This window comes from Petaurus breviceps, unplaced genomic scaffold (assembly GCF_028583685.1).
Source record: "Petaurus breviceps papuanus isolate PSGF00001 unplaced genomic scaffold, PetGlider_PUasm1.0 101, whole genome shotgun sequence".
In the NCBI taxonomy this organism is placed as follows: Eukaryota; Metazoa; Chordata; class Mammalia; order Diprotodontia; family Petauridae; genus Petaurus; species Petaurus breviceps.
In genome coordinates, this window is record NW_027185575.1 from 5,051,469 (window position 1) to 5,066,142 (window position 14,674).

The window sequence follows — 14,674 nt, forward strand, 5'->3', positions numbered from 1 at the left end:
CAATTTTTTTTTAATATTCATCCATTTCACTAAGATTATCAAGTTTATTGGCATATAGTTGGGCAAAATAGTTCCTAATTTTTTTTTAAATTTACTCTTCATTGGCGGTGAATTCACCCTTTTCATTTTTGATACTGGTAATTTGTTTGTTTGTTTTTATTTCTTTTTTTAAATCAAATTAACTGAAGGTTTATCTATTTAAGTGTGTTTTTTTCATAAAAATAGCTCCTAGTTTTATTTATTAGTTCAATAGTTTTCTTAAGTAATTTTATTAATCTCTCCTTTAGCTTTCAGTATTTATAATTTGGTATTTAATGGGGAATTTTTAATTTGTTCTTTTTCTAACATTTTTAGCTGCTTACCTAATTCACTGATCTCATCATCATATTTTATTCATGTAAACATTTAGAGATATAAAACTTCCCCTAAGAACTACTTTTGCTGCATGCTGTAAGTTTTGGTATATTGTTGCATTATTGACATTCTCTTGGATGAAGTTATTGCTTGTTTCTATGATTTGTTTTTTGGACCCACTCATTCTTTAGGAATAGATTATTTAGTTTCCAATTGATTTTTAGTCTATCTTTCCATGTTTCTTTATTACATATAAGTTTTATTGCATCATGATCTGAAAAAAATACATTTAATATTTCTGCTTTTTTTTTTTGCATTGGACTGTGAGGTTTTTGTGCCCTAGTACATCGTCAATTTTTGTGTATGTGCCATGTACCTCTGAGAAAAAAAAAAGGTTTATTCCCATTCAGTTTTCTTCAGAGATGTAGCACATCTAACTTTTCTAAAATTCTATTCACCTCCTTAACTTCTTTCTGTTTTATTTTGTGGTTAGATTTATCTAATTCAGAGAGGGGGAGGTTGAAGTCCCCACTAGTATGGTATTGCTGTCTATTTCTTCCTATAATTCCCTTAACTTCTCTAAGAATTTAGGTGCTATGCCACTTGGTGCATATATGTTTAGTAATGATATTACTTCATTGCCTATGGTGCTTTTAGCAGCATGCAATTTCCTTCCTTACCTCTTTTAATTAGATCGATTTTTTTTTTTTGCTTTTGGTTTGTCTGAGATAAAGATTGCTACCCCTGCTTTTAATTTTTTTACTTCAGCTGAAGCATAATTTATTCTACTCCAGCCTTTTAACTTTACCCTATGTGTATCCCTCTGTTTCAAACATGCTTCTTGTAAACAACATATAGTAGAATTATGGGGTTTAATCCATTCTGCTTTCCACTTCAATTTTATGGGAGATTTCATTCCATTAAAATTCATTGTTATGTTACTGTGTCTTTCCCTTCATCCTATAACCCTGTCCCTGTTTATGCTTTTCTTTCTCCTTTATCCCTTTCCCTCTTCACTAGAGTTTTGATTTTGACCACTGCATCACTCAATCTGCCCTCCCTTCTATCAGCCCCCTCCCTCTTCTTTCCATTTCCCCTCACTACTTTTTCTGTCCTCTCTATCCCTCCATTCCTTTTCTTTCCTCATTCCCCTCCAACTGCCTATAGGGCAAGTTAGATTTCTATATCTAACTGAGTATTTTATTTTCAACTCAAACCAAATCCAATGAGAGTGAAGTTAGTCCCTGATTTCACTCCACCATCTTGACTCCTGAACAAGATCTTTAGCAGGGGTTCTTGATATGTTTATTTTTTCATGGGCTCCCAAGTCATCAGGGAAAAAATTTCAGGGAGTTCATGAATTTGATCTTTGCAATATTTTAATAACTCTATTTCAAAACAATTGTTTTCCTTTCTTATGCATTTTATTCCATGCATTTAAAAATAATTATTCTGAGAAAGAGTCTATGGGCTTCATCAGGGATCTATCACACACACACAAAGAGAGAGAGAGAGACAGACAGACAGACAGACAGAGACAGAGAAACAGACAGAGAGACAGAGACAGAGAGAAAACTCCTCCTCTGGAAATTAATGATTAATGCATTGTTGGTGAAGTTGTGAACTGATTCAACCATTCTTCTTTTTTTTCTTTTTTAAATTAAAAAAAAAATTAGTTAGTTTTTAGATCTTGTGTTATCCTGATTGTGTTTCCACAATACTCAAATTGTTTACTCCTGACTGCTTGTAATATTTTCCCCTTGACCTTGGAACTCTGAAATTTGGCTACAATATTCCTAGGAATTTTTTGGGGGGGATCTTTTTCAAGAGGTGATCAGTGAATTCTTTCTTTTTTTTTTTTTAAAGCAATCGGGGTTAAGTAACTTGCTCAAGGTTACACGGCCAGCTATTTCTGGGTGTGGTGCTGAGTATCTGAGCCCGGATTTGATCCAGGTCATGCCGACACTGGAACCAGTGCTCTTACTCGCTGAGCCACCTGGCCGCCCCCAGTGAATTCTTTCAACTTCTATGTTACCCTCTGGTTCTATAATATCAGGGTAGTGTTCCTTGATAATTTCTTGAAAGATGATTTCTAGGTTATTTTTTTGATCATGGCTTTCAGGTAGTCAAATGATTTTTTTTTTAAAGCAATCGGGGTTAAGTAACTTGCTCAAGGTTACACAGCCAGCTATTTTTGTGTGGGTGACAAGTATCTGAGGCCTGAACTGATCCCAGGTCTCCTGACGCTGGGGCCAGCACTCTTACTGTGCCACCTGGCCACCCCTAAGCAATTGGGGTTAAGTAACTTGCTCAAGGTTACACAGCCAGTTATTTTGTGTGGGTGTTAAGTATCTGAGCCTGGAACCGATCCCAGGTGTCCTGACTCTGGGGCCAGCGCTCTTACTCACTGCACCACATGGCCACCCCTAGTCAAATGATTTTTAAATGATCTCTCCTTGATCTGTTTTCCAGGTCAATGGTTTTTCTAATAAGATATTTCACATTGTCTTCTATTTTTTCATTCTTTTGGTTCTGTTTTATAATATCTTGATTTCTCATAATGTAATTAGCTTCCATTTCCTCCATTCTAATTTTGAAGAAATTATTTTCTTCAGTGAGCTTTTGAATCTCCTTTTCCATGTGGCCAATTTTACTTTTTAAGGCATTTTTCTCCTCACTGGCCTTTTGGGCCTCTTTTGCCATTTCAGTTAGTCTATTTTTTAAGGTGTTGTTTTCTTCAGTATCTTTTGGGGTCTCCTTTAGCAAGCTGTTGACCCATTTTTCATTGTTTTCTTGCATCACTCTCATTTCTCTTCCCAATTTTTCCTCTACTTCTTTTACTTGATTTTCAAAATACTTTTTGAGTTCCTCTATGGCCTGCAACCAATTCATATTTTTCTTAGATGCTTTTGACACAGGAGTTTTGACTTTGTTGTCTTCTTCTGGTTGTATGTTTTGAACTTCTTTGTCATGAAAATAAGATTCTTAGTCTGATTTTTTCCTCTGTTTGTTCATTTTCCCAGCCAATTACTTTTGAGCTCTTTACCAAGGTAGCACTCTGCTTCCAGAGTGGAGAGTGCTTTCTCCTAAGTGTCTGGGGTTTTGAGCAGCTGCTCTTAGAGCTACTTCTAGGCACCTGTAAATTTTCAGTTTTTCTTAGGTGGTATGATCAAAGGAGAGGTGCTTACTTCTCTCCTGGCCTGTTGTCTGGTCTGTGAGTGACCACAAGCACTCTTTTCTGCCTTAGAACTGTGAGAAGGACTCCCTCTCCACAGCCACCACAATCTCTGCCACACCAGCCCTCCTTTTCACCCCAGGACCACCACCGAAGCCTGAGACCCATATCCAAGCAGGACAAAGCAAGAGAATCCTGCCTCAGTGCCAGCAAAGAGATCCTGCAATTGCCCTCTAATCAGCCACTTGATCCTAACACCATCTGTGGGCCTGGAGCTCCAGAAGCAGCTGCTGCCACAGCTGCTGCTGCTGCCTGTACTCCCGCCACTGCCCCTTCTGCTGCCCAGGGAGGTAGCATGATAATATGGAAAGAGAAATCTGGAGTTCAGGATTCTGGACTCTGCCATTTCTTAGCAGGGTAAGTTAGCAATTTTACCACCAGAGGCCTCTCTAGTTGCCTTAACTGTAAAATCAAAGGGTACTAGTCCATGACCTCAAAGGTCCATTCTAGGAGCTTTAAGTATGAAAGTGAATGCAATGTAGTAATTATTTTACAAGCTATTTTTTTGTTGTATGCTTAAGACCTGAATGTTCCTAAAATTGTAATGAATTCTTAATTATATTTAAACAAAAATGTAAACTAAGAAACTTATTTACATAGAATATATTGAGAGAGTTCGAGAAGCATGGCTGAGTTTTAACTCATCATTCAGACACCAAGTACATTACCCTATAAAGAAAGTCAGAGTCCCAGTCTGAGGAACTATTGTTGATTCTTTGAAAGGGGAGAAGTAGAAATAGAGGTATTCCAATGGCTTTTATCCCATTCTATTTCTCTCTCCTACAAGTTTGACTAACTTGGCATTTGCTTTTTTTTTTTTTTAACAATAACAAGTCCTGAAGAACCACATTTACAGAGCCTTTTATCCTATTATCAGAATTTTGCACTGCAAATATCTCACTGTAGCTCATTTGGAGGCTTACTGAACTGTGTTCCAATTGTGAGAATAACCCACATACAAACTGGCATAGTTCAGGGCTATTGCTCTGAGTATCTATATTAAATAAAGTATAAAACCAAGCAGTACCAAGGTTCTTTCAGACAACGAACAGGCTAACGTCTGGGCAGGGATGACTTGACCCAGTCTGACCTTACTCAGGCAATACAGTAAAGTGGGGGAAAACAACACACGTGAAGCCAGGGAAGATGTGAGTTTGAATCCTGCTTCAAGTTACTTACTAGCTGTGTGACCATTGGAAATTCATTTAAACTCAGAGCCTCAGTTTTCTTATCTATAAAATGGGGAGAAGGGGCATGATATTCCGTGGTACCTTGCTCTTAAGGCTGTTGTGAGACTCAATTAATTATATGTAAAACCCTTTTCAAAATGTTAAATGTGATCCACAAAACTTTTAAGTGCCTACTATGTGTCAAACTTGTTGCTGTCACTGCTGCTGTTATTATTATTGCTGTTGACAGCTAAGTGGCATAATGAATAGAATACTGGGACAGAAGTCAAGAAGACTCATCTTCCTAAATTCAAATTTGATCTCAGACTCGTACTAGCTGTGTGACCCTGGGCAAGTTACTTAACCCTGTTTGCCTCAGTCCTTCGCCTGTAAAATGAGCTGGAGAAGGAAATGGCCAACTGCCCCAGTAGTAAATAGTCATTCAATACACTTTTAAGCGCCTACTATGTGCCAAATATTGTGCTAATCAACATTAGCTATTTCATTATGGGAGCCATATCCAGCACTGTTCTTTGAGGCCATGCAGACTATTTTGCTACTGTCCAGAAAGAGGCCAGCTGGAGGCATAGATATGCCAAGCATCATTCCATTAAGGCTTACATGGCTCATGAATTAGTTTCATGGCTTCTAACAAAGGCATGTTTCCTCAAGGCTCTGTTTTCTCTAGATGCTAAATGTGATTTCATCAGATCAACAGCAAGTGAAGGCACAGTGCTCTTTGTCAACATAAAGAGCTGTTACCGAAATTAACTCCCAGATTCAATGGAGAAGTTTACAGTGAGCCAGTTGCAATGGATTTTAGTTCAGGCCAAAACACTGCATTAGTGGGGGACAAGACAGTAGGCAGGAACCTGTGTCAGATTTGACTGAGGCTACATTAAATGCACAAGCCATAACTCTTATCTAATTAAATTCAATTTAATCCAATACAATCCAATCCAACAAACATTTATTAAGGGAAGGGGGACAGTCTGTAGACTTTCTGCTATGGGTCAGGCGCTAAACGCTAAATTAAAGCTAAACACTTTATGAAAATGAGATCATTTGATCCTCACAAGAATCCTGGGAGACAGGTGCTATTATTATCCACATTTCACAGATGAGAAGACTGAGGCAGGCACACTGAGGTTAAATGACTTAAACAGGGTCACATAGCTAATACACGTCTAAAGCTGAATTTAAATTCAGATCTTCTGTACTCCAGGTTCAGTTTTTATCCACTGGTCTACTTGTTGTTACTCAGTTCTTCTGTTGTGTCTGAGTCATAGGAGTTTTGTCCATGGGGTTTTCATGGCAAAGATCCTGGAATGGTTTGCCATTTCATTCTCCAGTGTTTCCTCATTTTACAGAAAAGGAACTCAGGCAAATAGGGGTTAAGTGACTTGCCCAGGGTCACACAGCTAGTAAGTGTCTGAGACTGTATTCTACCTCAGATCTTCCTAACACCAGGTCCAATGCTCTGTCTACTATCCTACTTAGCTGCCCCCATACTAACCTAGAGAACCCAGTATTCACTGGGGGTCTCCCATCCAAGAACTAACCAGGCCCAACTCTGCTTAGCTTCCAAGAGCAAACAAAATTGGGCGTGTTCAGGGTGGTATGGCCATACATAACTGGTCTGCTTAGCTACCTCTAAACATCAGTTGTATTAGACATTGAGTCAGGCTCTGTTTGTTTTATTTTTATTTTCTGTCCATTAAAGATACAAAGACAGAAAAAAAAAAGAAAAAATCCCTGCACTCAAGGATCCTATGCTGAACGAATGATGGTATCAACATAAAGAATTAATTAGGTACCTAATATGTGCCAATAATTATGCTAGGCCCTTATGCAAAGACAAAAGAAAAAGGCCCTGTCCTCAAGAAGCTTACATTCTCCTGGAATATGGAACGTTGTTGTTCAGTCATTTTCCGTCAAGTCTGACTCTTCAAGACCTCATTTGGGGTTTTCTTAGCAAAGAGACTGATCTGGTTTGCCATTTTCTTCTCCAGCTCATTTTACAGATGAGGAAAATGAGGCAAGCAGGGTTAAGTGATTTGCCCAGTGGTCACAGGGAAAGTAAATATGTGAGGCTGGATTTGAACTCATAAAGATGAGTCTTCCTGATTCCAGGCCTGGTGCTCTGTGCACTATGGTGCCAACTAGCTCTTGGTATACATAATGCAGAGACAAATGAAGGTGTTCCCTCAAGAAGTTTGCCTTTTGCTAGAAATTGGATATCCAGCCACAAATACAAGAAGGGCTCTAGTGTGCCAGAAATATTAGATTTCTTTTGTTGGAGCCAGAGAGCAAAATTAAGAAAAATCTTCAGCATTTGTTGGTTAATTAAAAAAGGGAGAGGGAAAGGAACTGAGATATAGACTAGACCTGTGATTTCATTGACAGAGAACTCACTGGTAGGGAGATTCATATCAATATAAGACTGAATCTTCACTCCAATTCATAGTCTTAGGGAACTTCCCAAAACCCTGGGAGTGTAATTGACTTGCCCAGGTACACATGGCAAGGATGTATCAAAGGTGTGATTTGAATTCAGGTCTTCCAGGCTCCATTTTTCAAAGCCAGCTCTCTCTCTCTCCCTTACCTTACAGATGTCTCTCTATTCGAGCTATTGAAGGGCAGAAGGGTTCCAAATTCCCCATCCATAGAAGGTTTTGCAGCAGAAGAAGGATGACTTTGGTTGGGGATAATGTAGAAGGGATTCCTGTTTAGACACGGGCTTGATAAGATCCTCTTTGGATTCCCTTCTAATTCCAAGGTTCTATGCTTTGAGAAGATCATGAAAGTCCCTCCTAGTTCTGGTATTCTCCAGTTTATACTAATCTTCCTTTCTGACCCCAAGGTAACTGTCTCAGTAACTGAAGTGACTCCCTGTTATCCCCAGGAGCAAATGCTAAACACTTTCAACATCAGAAGCCATTCACATGCTTGCTCCAAACTACATTCCCAGGTGTAATGTAATGTAATGCCAAAAGAAAGGCAACTTCCCAAGGTTCAGAATACCAGCATAGTTGCTCTCTATTTTATTCAGTGACAAACCAAGAACAGAGAAGATCAAAACATGACATCATTCCAAATTACAGCATTTAATAAGTGTGATTAAATAATCTCCAAGTACTACCCCACCCCAGGACCTTCCAATCATTCAATCAATTACAAAGTCTCTGTTCTAAATACTTCTCCACCCCTAGCCTATACCTTCATTTGGTCCACCACAAAACCCCTCTTCTCAAATGGAGATTAGTTTCCAAACATAGGTAAAGTACCTTCATTTGTCAATCACAGAGCACAATAAGGTCAAAAGTTCCCCACCCCTGGATCACAATTGAATCTACCCCAGAGTTACATCAAGTTTAAACACAGCACTTAATACCCAAATGGAGGTCTTTTCTTCATCTTGACAGGAGGCAAGTTCTCAGCAATCTTAGTTCCTGGGGAGACAAGGCTTAGCAAGGCCATAAGATACATTGCCAGTCCCTTCATGAATTTATCCTCTGTCTGTAGAACAGTCCTAGAACCCCTGAACACATTAGCAAAGCCCTCTCCCAGGATTTCTGTAAACATACAACAAGAAAATCCTTCTTCAGGGCTTCTGAACCAACAGAAAGGCTCCCAGACCCCTGCAAGAACAGCACTGTCCTTCACCAGTGGACAGTATTCACTCTGTCTGCAGGACAGTCTCCAGACCCCTGCAACAACAGCACTGTCCCTCACCAGTGGACAGTATTCACTCTCTGTCTGCAGGACAGTCTCAGGGCTTCTTAGCGAACAGCCAGGTTCCAAGACTTCTTCAACAAAAGGACTGTCTTTCACCAGTGGACAAATCTGGCAAAACAACATCAAAACAGACAGACAAAGTACCAGCAAAACAGCCATGTCTCCTCAGTCCTTGGCAGCTCAGCGGGCAGGTCTCAAAAGTCCAGGGCAATTCAAAGCGGCCACCAGCAATTCTCTTAGTCTCTCTCTCTCTCCACGAGATGCTGCTTCCAAAAAGATCTTCCGCCTCTCTCTAGTGTCTCTCCAAATCTACATCACCAGCTCCTCCCAGTTCAGGACTTTCTTTTCACATCAACAAGCCCATCCCACAGGTGGGATTAACAAACTCTGGGTTTTAACACAATCAATTTGAAAACCAAGCCAATACAGGGGAATCTTTAATTGCCAATACTATCACACCAGGCTTCTTCTATATCCTACTTCTTCAGACATGCTCCAATTGGCGGAACCAAACAGACCTTTTTGCTGTTCCTTCCTTTCATCTTCATCCTGGTCCCTATGTACATACTGTCCCCCATATATGGAATGCTTTCCCTCCTGCCCATGGCTTCTTAAAATTCCTCACTTCCCACAAAGCTCAGTTCAAATGCTACCAAGGCACTCAGACCTGCCCTGATCCCTCCTCATTAGCTAGTGTCTCATCTCTAAAATTACCCTATGTTCATTTATTAATGTTGGATTTAATGCTTCTTCCATAATTTAGTAAATTATTATATATTTTTTATCAAGAGGCACTGTGGGGTAGTGGAAAAGTTCTGACCTCCGAGTCAAGAAGAAATTGATTCAGGTCCTTTCCTGAATACACATTGGCTGTGTTACTTAAGTTCTCAATGCTCTAGGCAACTAAATCTACATAAATTGCAGAGAAACTAATGACCTCTGATAGAAGAAGGCCTTCATTAGAAGCTCCCTACACTGACATGGCTGGCACTTTTTTTTTAGTCATTTTTTTCAGTTATGTCTGACTCTTGATGACATCAGTTGGGGTTTTCTTGAAAAAGATAGAGGAGTGGTTTGCCATTTCCTTCTCCAGCTCATTTTACATTTGAGGAAACTGAGGCAAACAAGGTTCAGTGACTTGCCTAGGGTCACCTAGCTAGTAAATATTTGAGGCCAGAGTTAAACTCAGAAAGATGAACCTTCTTGTCTCCAGGCCTGGCATAATGCTAGTAATTATTAATATTAATTATATTTTATATAATAATAATTATTATTATTCTTGTAACTTGTTTTGTATATACTTATTTGGTAGGTACATGTGTACCAGTTCTCTATCTGCCATAGAATGTAAGTTCTTCAAGGATAGAGAATGTTTCATATTTGACTCCATGTCCCTAGTACCTACAATGGTTTCTGGAACACTGTAGATATTTGGTGATTGATTATTTCTTTTAATTATTGGGAACATTGGTTTGGAGGTAGAAGGAACCTTCAATATCATATTGTCTAAGCTCATCCTTTTGTGTACAGATGAGGAAACCAAGGTCAAGTTAATTTAAGGGACACAAGGTCACATAGATAGTAACTCATTATTAGCAATAGAACTCATTCTCTTTCCCCCTAAACTCTCCCTCCTCCTACCTTTCCTATCACCATAGAGGGTAACATCCTCTTCCCAGCCCCTTAGGCTCACACCTGAAGGGTCATCCTGGACAACTCACTATCTCTCACTCCCCATATCCAAGCAATTGCTAAGATCTGCTGATTTTACCTCCATGATATCTCTCAGATATACCCTCTTCTCTCTTCTGACACTGCCGCCCCCCTTATGTAGGCCCTCATCCCCTCACACCTGAACTGTTCCAAGACCCTGATGGTGGGTCTCTTTCCTCCAGGCTCTCCCCACTCCAATCCATTCTCTTACCACTAAAATGATTTTCTTAAGGAACAGGACCAACCATGTCACCCCCTACTCAATAAACTTCAGTGGTTCCTTATTATCCACAGGAGTAAATAACAAAATTCTCTCTTTGGCATTCAAAGCCCTTCATGATCTGGCACATTCCTACCTTTCCAGCATTCTTACAGTTTGCTCCCCAACACATACTCTTTGATCCAGTGGTAATGGCTTCTGGCTGCTCCATGAACAAGACACTCCATATCTCAGTTCTGGGCATTGTCTCTGACTGTCCTTGATGCCTGGAACACTCTCCTTCCTCTGCTTCAACTGTTGACCTCCCTTTCAACTGAAACAAAAATCCCACCTTCTACAGGAAGTCTTCCCTAACCTCCCTTAATTTTACTGCCTCCCCTATGTTAATTATTTTCTATTTGTCATTTCTCTATTTTACTTTGTATAGATTTGTTTGCACGTTTTTCCCCCTTTAGATTGTAAGCTCCTTGAGGGAAGAGACTGTCTTTTGCCTTTTTTACTGTTTCCCTACCTCTTAGTACAATGCCTGGCACATAGTAGGCACTTAATAAATATTGATTGATTAATAGTAAGTGACAGAATCATAATTTGAACTCAGGTCTTGTGACTCCAAGCTCAGAACTCTACCATATTCCATTGATTTATAGAAGATGAATTTCTGTACAATATACTTTAATACCAATATCCTTTGTGTCCATTTTTTTCCTCTTTTAAAAATAGATTTGGGGGTGGCTAGGTGGTGTAGTGAATAGAGTACCATCCCTGGGGTCAGAAGGACCTGAGTTCAAATCTGTCCTCAGACACCTGACACACTTACTAGCCATGTGACCTTGGGCAAGTCACTTAACCCCAATTGCCCTGCCTTCACCCCTCCAAAAAGTTTAAAAAAATAGTTTTTTATTGATATATTTTAATGCTGACCAGAAATGCCCTCTAACTTTATCTCTTTAAAAACACTGTACTTCCAGTGAAAGTCTGTTCATATCCTTCTTATATTTCTCAGTCCCTGGCACAGAGTCTTCCACATAGTAGGTGCTCAGTAAATGTTTGTTGATCAAATTGGTCCTTGAGTTTGGACCAATTTCTGCTTCATAATGAAATGAGTGAGAAACTGCTGCAACAAATGTTCAGGGCCTGTCCAAATTACTGGATTTTATTGTCCTGGATGGTGTTTTCACTGAATATTTTCTGAAATAAATGGGCAATGAGGTGAAGCTCTGAAATAGTTTCATTTGAACATATTTCCAATTTAATGATATTCATTGTAAGAAGATTTGACTGTTCCAAAGAAGGTTATGGATGATCAAGAAATGAAAAACTAAAGATTTCTTTTCTTCTTTGTCCTAAATACAAGCAATTTAGATGTTTGTCCGACTGCTCCAGTTCCAGTCTACCTACATTCCTCGTCCAACTTTCCTATTTAACTCAATTACGAAAGATGAACCCATCCTTAAACCCTTTCTTGCCCTCCTGAATTGGATCTCCAACTGCCTTTGGGCTCTCTCCTCCTTGATGTCCTATGAAACTCAACATATCTAAAATGGGAGCTTGTCATATTTCTTCAACACCAACTCTTTTTTTTTTTGGATGTCTAGGAATTTATATTCTACTTAGGAAAGATATCTAAACAAAGACTATGTAGGTCCCCCCCTCTTAAGTTGGCCTCACTAAGCCAAAGGCTGTATTGGGTCTCTTGTTGGCTCCATCAAGATGTGAGTGTCCCCCTTTGATGAAGTAGGACACTGGCCTAGGAACATACCACAGGCTGAGTTTGTGAACCTAGGTATGGATAGTTTTCCTGCAGCAACTACACTGTCCATCTTTCTGGTGTTCTTTGCAGCTGCACGTCTGCACACACTTGGGACAAGCAGTGGGACAGCACTGGCAGAAGTCTCTCTCGCTTGGCTTGCGTTTGTGGTCTGAAACGCTGCCCACTGCAGTGTTTTTATAGGCACAACAATTACCAGAACCACAACTGCAGAATTTAGGATCTATAGTCACCGATCAGGTTCTGTGGAAGTATGAATGCTCTCAGTCTTTTTCTACCCTCAGGTACTGTTCAAAGCAGAGGAGGAAGCCACATGAGCATATAATCTTCCTCACCCCTAATTTTGAGGAAGAGATATCCTTGCAAAGCTCGTCAGGCAATTTCAAATTTCTGTCTTAGTTTAGTTTTCCCCTTTTCCCACCCTAGGCTGCTATCAACACCAACTCTTAACATGCCTCTCCTGGAAATTTCCCAACTTCTGCTGAGGGCAACATCAATCTCAGTTGCTTCTCATTGGGAACTTCGGAGACATTCTTGACTTTCCACCTCTTCTCTACTCCCTCCTATCCAGTCCACTGCCAAGTTTTTTTTTATTCTACCTCTATAACAATTATACCCTTCCCTTTCTTTTAGCGGAAATGCCCACCACCGTAGTTTGAGCCTTTTTACTGTCACTCTGAGTCTATTTTAATAGATTTCTAATTACCCTCCTTGTTCCTAGTCTGTCCCATTCCATTCTCCATACAACCATCCAAATAATCTCTTAAAGACACTTTTCTGATCATTCAAAAGCATTCCAAGGCTCCCCATGGTCCATGGGATAATATACAAGCGCCTAAGCCTGGAATTGCATGACCTCTACAATACAGTTCCAGCAATATTCTGTCCCAGTTCTCTATCCATTGAGTCATCTAGCTGCTAGAAAACTAGCAAGGCAAGGGGAAGCCAGATTGTGGGGTTTTAATATACAGAATAATAATGTCACTGAATGCCCAAATATACTTACAGTCACAGAGGCAGCTGATGGGACAGTAATAGAATAGTGGGCCTGGAGTCAGGAAGAACTGAGTCCAATCTGGTCTCAGACCCTAGCTGTGCGACCCTGAGTGAATTATTTAATCTCTGTTTGCCTCAGTTTCCTCAATGGTGAAATGTGGGTAATAATAGTATCAATCTCCCCGGGTTGTTGATCAGATGAAATATTACCTGTAAAAAGTGCTTAGCACAGTGTCTGACACATAGTAGGCACTATATAAATGCGTATTCCTTCCTTCTTAAATCTTTTTAATTTTTTAAAGTGAAAAAGCAGTAATGCAACCCTAGAAAAAGCACAATGCAGATTAACATCAGACAACATGGTTGTATAGCTCAAGATAAGACCTATTTCTTGGTAACCGCTTATCTTTCATCACAGGATTATTTTTGCAAAAGGGATGCAACTTCATTCATAGACAAGTAATTTCCTCTCATCTCTACAAAAGCTCGTAACTTTCCAATATTCTTTTTTAAAAATTGGCTCCCAGTCCAAATCCCCTGCGGTTCCTCTTGTCATGACTAACCCTCCGTATTTATGCTGCCTTTGAGGCTTGCTAGGCAGGTATTGATCGACTGCTTGCTGACAAGGAGAATGCAAGTCCTTGTATCCCAGGTTCTATGTAGTTTTTCAAGAAACATTTCTTGTCCAATCAAGCTGCTAATTCATTAATACAATAGATCATCACACCTACAAATCTTTTAAAGAGGATACATCCAAATTTACTCTCCATCATATCATCTCCCCCATTAGACTGTGAGCTCCTTGAGAGCAGGGACTATCTATCTTTCTGTGTATCCCAAGAGCTAAGCCCACTATCTGGCACATAGTAGGTGCTTAACAAATTTTTATTGACTGACTTTATAGAAGCATTTCTTGATTCTCCCAGCTGCTGGTACCGCCACCACAAAATTACCTTACATCTATCTTATATATGTTTACATGTTTCCTCCCCTGATAAAAAGTGAGTCCATTGATGGAAGGGATATTTTTTTCTTTTTCTTTTTTCTTTTTGTCTCTATATCTAAGTTCTGGGGACACAAAGAAAAGCTCCTGCTCTTAAGGAACCCAACCTAAAGGATCAGGGAATTGCAAAGAATTATATACAAATTAGATACATGTATATATACACACATATATATGTATATGTGTGTGAATGTATACCTATGTAAACAAACCATATATTTGTATGTGTATATTTATATGAATAATAACCTAGAAGCGATCTGAGAGGGAAGATCCTAAGATTAAGGAAGTGAGGGCAACGGTTCATATAATAGGTAGTACTTTGACTTCTTGGAAGTCAAGAGGAGGGGATAAGGAGGGAAAATCCTCCAGGCATGGGAGATGGCTAGTGAAAATGCTGTCAGGAGATGGTGAGTCTTATGCAAGGAGCCTCCTTCCTTCCTTCCTTCCTTCCTTCCTTCCTTCCTTCCTTCCTTCC

At 39.6% G+C, this 14,674-nt stretch overlaps 1 protein-coding gene across 1 annotated transcript in view; it reads right to left on the reverse strand.

Moving 5' to 3' along the window:
• Positions 1-14,674, reverse strand: part of LOC138158147 (transmembrane protein 132D-like) — a 983,977-nt gene that overhangs the window by 709,959 nt on the left and 259,344 nt on the right. The gene's annotated exons all lie outside the window — the stretch shown is intronic.